This window comes from Aplysia californica, unplaced genomic scaffold, assembly GCF_000002075.1.
Source record: "Aplysia californica isolate F4 #8 unplaced genomic scaffold, AplCal3.0 scaffold00003, whole genome shotgun sequence".
NCBI classification, from domain to species: domain Eukaryota; kingdom Metazoa; phylum Mollusca; class Gastropoda; order Aplysiida; family Aplysiidae; genus Aplysia; species Aplysia californica.
In genome coordinates this window covers 3,630,031-3,638,364 of record NW_004797273.1, presented here as the reverse complement: position 1 = coordinate 3,638,364, position 8,334 = coordinate 3,630,031, and the positions used below count along the sequence as shown (strand labels likewise).

General features: G+C 39.8%; 1 protein-coding gene across 1 annotated transcript in view; it reads right to left on the bottom strand.

Moving 5' to 3' along the window:
* LOC101848478 (homeobox protein Nkx-2.1) overlaps nt 1-3,664 on the bottom strand; it is a 51,847-nt gene extending 48,183 nt beyond the window's left edge. Inside the window, exon 1 of the mRNA XM_005089140.3 lies at nt 2,971-3,664. The gene's annotated coding sequence lies outside the window, so the exon portion shown is untranslated. The remainder of the gene's footprint in view (nt 1-2,970) is intronic.
* Between the last annotated feature and the right edge of the window lie 4,670 nt (nt 3,665-8,334).

The window sequence follows — 8,334 nt, the reverse complement described above, 5'->3', positions numbered from 1 at the left end:
TGTGCGTGCGTGCGTGCGTGCGTGCGTTCGTGCGTGCGTGTACGTGGAGAAAAAAGCAAACAAATGTGCCAGGATCAGGACAATAAAGATTTACCTTATCTATCTTAATTTCCCAGTCCATTCTTTCATTGCTGTCAAACCGTTTACTTATTTTGTAGGCTCATTCAGTTGGGAAGAATCCACTGCTACTAAATTTATGTTTATTCAGTTAAATGGCCGTGTTCCAAAACAGTACAATATTTTCACCAAGCAGTAAAAATTATTCTTTCTGCTAGTTAGTCGGTACTGCGATAGCTTGCTGTTTCTTCTGTTGTTTTGTTGCATTATTCTATATATTTTTTTTCTTTTCGTTCGTTCCTTTCTTTTTTTTTTAAATCTATGTTTTAGGTGGGGGTTCTGATGCACATCTTAAAGCCCAAAATAAGAACAGTAAGAATTAATTCGGTGCCTTTTATCTTCTATTTGTTTTTATTTTATTTTATTACTATTATTTTATTATATTTTGGGGGGAGTTTTGATTTCGATAAGCGCAAAAAACAACAACAAATAAGCAGAAATTCTGCACTTGCGGAAGTTGATTTATTAATTAATTAGTTCGGTAACTAACCAGGTAGTTCTTCAGACAGTTCCCTTTCTCACTTTGGACTGATGAATTCGTAACAGAACTACAATAACATAGGTGGCAATGAAGAGTAAATACAAATCTAATTTGTGTATCCTTTTTTACTGCTTTAACCCGCGAGTGAAAAATGAGATTAAATGTTCCCAGTTAGTTATAAAGAGTTTATAAGTTACATGTATGACAAAAGAAAGTAAAATTGTTTACTACGAGCAAACAAAGGAACCAAATCAACTAATTGTTTATTCAGTGAGAGTGAATGAATGTGGTTGTTGTTTCGTTATCATGAAAGTTTAATAATTTGATTGATTTTTGTTATTGCACATTTTTCCCTGGTTGCTGTTTTGCATCATCATTAAAATATTTTAGTTTTTCAACCTTTTTTCCCTCTCTCCTTGTTAACGATGTCATTGACATGATTTTGTCGCAAATTCCTCAAAAGGATTTTTTTTTTTGTTGCTTAATTAAATTATCTAGTACGTATCGTATAATTATAGTTTTTATCATCACTGACAGTCTGGTAGCCACCCCCACCATTCTTTTTCCAAACACACACAAACACATGTATACACAAACACATTGTCTTTTACGCCTTGAGGACTAGACTTTACTAAGGATGCAACTTTCTTCAGAGACAAACGTAAATGAAGACGCGCTACGCTGTTTTTTGGTTGTTGCTTTTTTTTGTTTTAAAATGATTAGTATTTACCCCCTTCTATCCGTGACTTGTTTTCTTGATAATATCGTTATTATGCTTTACTACAAAACTGTTTAAACATTGCAATCTTGTCCTGGAGCACTTTTACCCTCTAGCCACGAACAAATTTTTCCCAGTGTAAGTGAATTAAGTTAATTGCCAGTAAAACATAAAACCCGACGTAGTATTGATCGAGACCCTCTCTCTTGCTCATCATTAATTAGTTCATGTCCTTTGTGGACCAAGTATTATGGACTTCCCTTGTGTGAGTCGTACTTTGTGCATGGCGCTCACGAGCTACTGGCGGGACTGCTTATGTCTTTCTTAGGTGGAGGACTGTTAACAAACATTTTTTAAAAGATAAAATAATGAAGAATACGACAGAAAAAAAGCAACAGTGGCGACAAAAGGAAGCCGCATGACTGACTCAGTAGAGACAGCAACTCGTGCCGCGCCGACACCAGCTGTGACAGTGATGGTGAAAACATTACAACACCAAGAGAAACAAAGACAGATCAAGCATAAGGGACATAATCATTGTCGAAGAATTTTTAGAATGTTTAAGGAATTGTTTTTTAAAAATAACTCACAAAAACGAGAGAATGTATTAATAGCCATGGCCATAAATAGTTGCTAATGCTGTCACTGTACATAGTTATTGTTGTTATTGCTGCCGCTGTAGTTATTGTTGTTGTTATTGTTACCGTTGTAGTTATTGTTGTTGTAGTAATTTTTGTTGTTGCTGTTGTTGTTTGTGAGTTGCAGCTTATGGCCCCGTTTCGCCAGAGGACACAGATACTATTTACACTAAAAACAAATAAGGAGGAGACGATCTCGTTAACCTCCAGCTTGCCGATCTTCAATGCTCTGACAATAATTCTGTTATAACTCGGGTAGCAAGCGTAGGAGACGGAAGCTAGGAAATGTTTTTCTTAGCCCATCCTGCATTTGTGTAAATGTCATTGGTAGTGAGGAATCGGTTAATTGAAACCGCAGCTTCTAAAGTTGCAAGGTAAACTGCAGTTGAAGAAAAAAAAAGAGTAATTAATTTCTGAATTTAGTTGTCCAGTAGTCGACAATTAATTGTACCATTGGGAGAGCAAAACCGGAAGTCATGATTGAGAAATTGGAAAAACGTTAGGTTACTAAGAGTACCCCACGTACAGTAATTTTGTGAGTACATTCTCAACTATTGAGGCAATCTGGTGGAGCTATTCTTTGATGGAAAAAATAAAGATAGCTCGAAATAGATTTTAATGTGTTGATAGTTTTCTTTCCAAGTCATTTTTGGGGAGGGTTTTGTTCACGTTTACAGAAAAAGTTGGAAAAATTTGCAAGCAGTAGCCTTGCTCCGGCAAAACACCGACATAAAGATATGTTTTCCTCGCTGTGCATGAGAGAAAGTACTATAGCCAGTCATATTTAACAGGAGAAGGGGACAGTGAGTTATATTCAATAATCTCTTGCAGAAAGAGGATAATATTGTTTGTGTGTGTTGCATCTCTCTATATATCTGTGTGTGTGTGTGTGTGTGTGTGTGTGTGTGTGTGTGTGTGTGTGTGTGTGTATGTGTGTGTGTGTGTGTGTGAGTGTGTGTGTGTGTGTGTGAGATTATAAAATGTGAGTGTGCAGTGACTAAGGAAGGTGTACCCACCGAGTCTGGTCCAGGTTGGGGATGGTGGAAATCTTCAAGTGAGCCACTAAGATGGCGGGGGTCCGTTCTCTAGAAACTGTGCATGTCCTCCCATGCAGGACGATCACTCCAGAAACTTGATTCCTCTTACAAGTCAGGTGGGAGAAAAATCCTCTCCTCTCGAAAGTTCACAAAATTTGACATGTAAAAAAAGTGCAGAAAGGTTTTCCAGGACTCAAAAGTATCTCCTAGGTGCCGTTGAGGAAATCTTGTCCACTTCCTTATGAGAGTTTGAGAAGGCGGGTGTGGATAAATCAGTCATTTACTGAAGCATGGAGGCCTTCAACTTACAGGGCCTCTCCTTCCCTTGTCTCAGGGCCCTAAGTAGCAGTGATTAGAGGCAAACAGCGACTTACGAGCGCTCCAGTTGTGCTGCTAACAGTGGCCCTAGCCGCCTTGCTACACTTCTCAGGCAGACTGCTCGCGCGCACGACGACCACCACAGACTGGTTCAACAACAACAACAAGCAGGACAAGAGACTCTCGCAGACGACTCGCGGCTCTCCAGAAGAAGCCTCGACGACCGTCTTGAATGGTTCCTCGTCGCCGTCTACGAGTAGGTACTATAGCGCTCTAGAGGTCGCACTGCTGCGCTGAGAGAGATGGACACAGGCAGGCGGGGGACTTGTCGTATCACCAGCACACAGCCGGATAAAAGGGACGGGAGAAACGGTTACAAAAGCCGCTCCCCCCGCGCACGCGCAGTGGCCCATAGGGCCATATCGACCCGTAGCTAAACCCCGCCCTCTTCCACCCGACTTCTATTGGCCGGAGCTCGAGGACGGGTTAGAGGCCGGGTTAACGGGCAACTCTCCGCGCTTGAGTGAAGGCGGCCGCAGCCAATGACAATCTGTTAGCCTAGCTCGTCCGAGAGGAGAGCTCTCCGTTAAAGCCACAGTGACAACAAACGTTTGCAGGGCTCCATGCGTGGACAAAGCCAGGAGCTCGCTGGCCCCCCTAGCAGCTCACACAGCGACGGCCCTCAGGATACTGCTGGGGATATTGACATTCGGCCGCTCACACACGCGGCCATTTATTCCTTCTTCTTGTTCTCTAAAAGTTTTTTCTTTTTCTCAAAGGGACCATTTGGAATCTCAGTACATGATGTAGTAGTGACTGTTGTAGTAGTAGTAGTAGTAGTAGTAGTAGTAGAAGTCTTAGTCATGGACACTGTCCTCTAAACGTTACGGCGGGGATGTAACCACAAACCATAGTCCACTTAGTGGGATGTACCACGAGACCTTGTATTACGTAGCGTTTAATAATGATAAACATCGATAAAGGTTAAGATAAAGAAGATGAGTATGACGTCATCCACGTGATTTAGTCATATATTATGTGAACGCACTTTGCTTTTACCGACCTTGTTCTAGTTCAGAACTTTCTTTTTTCAAAGCCAGTTGTTGAATTTCAAGACGGTAGGACACATAAAGGTTTATCAAAATAAGAGAAAGCAGCGAGAGACTAAATTCCCTACAAACAATACCAACCGAACAAAAAGCAATTAATTGCAGCGATACCGTTTTAGAAATGCGCACACATATCATCATCACCGCCATTGATGACAAAGACAGCCCGATGAACAAAAACAAAAATCTATTTTTTTTATCATTTGAAAATTGGTGTAATAATATACATATAATATGCCACACTAAAAAATGGAAACAGTAGTTAAAATAAGGTGGAATCTCAACAGCAGTAACAAGAACATTATGGACCCTTTTATTTATTTATTTATTTATTTATTTATTTATTTATTTATTTATTTATTTATTTATATTGTTTGCTTAACAGTTCCCACATTTACATGTTGCTCTACATGTCTATCAATTTATCAATGTATTTGTTTTGGTATTTTCGTAGTGGTGACGGTTTGTTTTGCTGCACATATCCATGATATTATCAGACGTTAAAAAGAACAAAAAGATGATAATACAGTTTCAACATTTTCTTTTGTCTATTTTTCAAGCAATTCAGTTGAAAGTCCCAAAGTTATGTCTTCAGTACTTACAAAGACACATTTTTGCCTGGGTTTTAAAAAAAATATAAAAAATACTTAAATAATGTTGCTTTTGTAAAAGTGGGAAAACTTGGAAAAAGATCAAGAGGCTATCTCAGGATAGAGAAAGGTGGAAAGTGTTTGTCCGTAGCCTATACCCTGGTGCATGGGGAGAAAGGTAATGATAATGATGATGATGATTATGATGTTGCCTTTAGATACTAAGCTTCATTTTGAAAGGAAGCTTGGCGCTATCTTCTAATGTATACATGCATTTTACTTTCAATAAACTTAGGGTTCTGCATATTATTTCCCTTGGCCTTTCACCCGCCTTGTTTGTTTCCTTTTTTATCTCTCAAATTAAAGCCCAAACAATCATTAAAATGAAACATTTTGACGAAATATTGCTCTTGAGACCTTGCTGAACAATTGACGTAAAGAGAAAATAGGCATTGCAAGCGCGATTTTAACAGATGAGCTCATTCTGTAGATAGGAATGAGAAATAGATCACTGCAAGAAGCTGTTCATAGAAACAGAATTATTTGATCATTATTCATGAGTCTGGTTCATCATCATCCGGTGCCTTGCCGACTGGCGTGGGCGATCATGGACCTCCACTTCACTCTGTCTTGCGTTGCAGCAATAATAAATAATATGGTGTCTGTTGTTCTTGCTGCTCCTAGCCATGTTGTCATCTTGTCCAGTATATTTTCCCTCTGGTTAGTGTTAAAGAAAAAGAGACCAATGTTTTTGTTACTGTCAATGAAGCATAGACGAAAGACAGAACTGTGGGAAAGGAAGAGAAGAGTGGCATGTAGTCGTGTTGAATGTACATTGTATTGTTTACTACAGGGAGTCGGTCTGATATCAGTTATGTTACACTCCCTTCTCTTGGCGTCAAAAATAAGATATTGATTTTGAAAGTTATACATCCTCAGAGACACAATAAGACAAGATATAGATATGATAAATCTTTATTGTCCTAATCCTGAAAAAATTGTTTGAAATTTTACCACGCCTGCTCACGTACGCACGCACGCACACACAACAGACACACACACACACACACACACACACACACACACACACACACAAACATACACCCATACACACACACACACATTCACTCACACACACAATACACACACGTTTTACCAATTAGGAGATGGGCTGCTTTAATCAGGGCTAATCCATGCTCTAGATGTGAGGCCGAAAAAACAGGGGTATTCAGTCACAAGTAACTTCCCCTGGCGGGAATCGAACTCCGATCTTTTGTGTGCAAGACGAAAGTCTAAAAATTACCTCACAAAAGGCTGTCGAGAGTGGCACATTCCCTGGTACAGTAACTAAGGTAATGACGAACAACTAACTGGAACTAGTAACGCAAACACAAAAGCGATACATACTGGTAATACAAACGCCTCCTCCTTTCCCCCAAAACGGCGGCGAGAAAGCGGACGGGTAAATCATGGACACGGAAAACCGCGATCGTGCGAATAAAACATTGGAGGTAGTTGCTGGACTTCACCTTGCAATGAGCGACCAACGCCTAGAATGAAAGAGAGGAAGGAAGGAAGGAAGGAAGGAAGGAAGGAAGGAAGGAAGGAAGGAAGGAAGGAAGAAAGGAAGGAAGGAAGGAAGGAAGGAAGGAAAATAATAGCCTAAAAACGGCAACATTGTTGTTGTTGTTGTAGTTGTTGTTGTTGATGATGATGATGATGATGATGATGATGATGATGATGATGGTTGTGGCCTCATACTCCAACACAAAAGATTTTTCAACTGGCCTCTGATATTGGAACGTGGAAAAGGTGGGATGGGGGGGGGGGAGGTGATGGTGAGGGATGTGTTGGGTACATTGAAAGAAATATTGTTATTGTAAGTATTCTGCGCACCAATTGACTGTAGTTTTAGAACAAGTAAGGCGAGATGCTTAGACCGTGTGTATCAGGAATACGCGGGCTGCGACGGATATATTATGAGGCTTACTGATGGAACAACAATAACAAAAAGTAGTAGGATAAAAAGTTAAAAAGAAAGAAGGAAAAGAAGGGGCGAACGAAAAAAAAAATAAAACACACACGTACACGCACCCGTACACACAGACGCACGCACACAGACACACTCACACTCACTCACACACACACACACACACACACACACACACACACACACACACACACACACACACACACACACACACATACAAATTCGCACTCATATGTCCAAACATAAACACAAACACACACACGCGCATACACACCAACACACACACACATGCACACACAACTGATCCTGTCATTTACCAGTCAGACAATTGTTGGCGTTCTTCGCAACAGCAGTATAGCGATCAAAAACACGGGCTGAAACAAAATCAAGTTGTTTTCGCTTAAAATGAGGTTTGTTTAAAAAATCAAACCAATATAATCATAACATTTACATGCAGCAAGAGTCAAAAGAAACTCAAGTAGTAGCAATACAAGACTGAGATTCGGATTTATTTTATGAACAATAGTATTGTGTTTACCGATAGATATATATTCCACATAGAAAGACCTTTTATCCCGTAATTACATTTAATTAGTGAAAGAATACTTTGAAACATGGGGCGGGTGGGGGTGGAAGTGGGAGTGAAAGATGTGAGTGAAAGTGAAAGGAAAATATAAATTTTAATGACTTCAATTTCAACGTTGGAGCAAAAACTTGCGGCAAGCATAACATAACGCACTGTTTTGAGTTACAAATCGGTGAGAATGATTCACAATCAGTACTAAATATTTGATGAATCTAACCCTCACCTTTCCCCGAACAAGAGAAAGTCTGGTATTGCGTCAAATCCACAGAATCCACCGATTCATCGTTGCACCATCTTCTAAATTGCGCAGACCATTTGGACGGTTTACGCACTTCACCGGGTATCCCATTAACTGCTGCAGACTTGAGGGGTAAAGGGTTTTAAATATTGAAAACGTTAAAACACTTCAAAGTTGGCGGCCAAAGAGATCTAGCTCTAGCTTCGAATCTCACTTTCTTCCTTTTTATTTATTATATAAGCTTTGTCGTCGTTGTCTTTATTGTTAAAGTTGTTATTCTTGCTGTAGCTGTTCATGTTTGGCTGATCTCTGTTCAAGGTGAGAGTATAGGGCTGAAGTCCTTCCTTCGCAGTTCGATTCAATGTTGCAAGCCAAACTTTTTTTGCTGCTCTCATAAACTCATCCCAACAGCCATCAGGCATTCAGTCTTAGCGCCTCTCCTCTTAAAGATACCACAAAACAGCAAAAAATAACAACAACAACAAAAACAACAACAACAATAACAACAACAC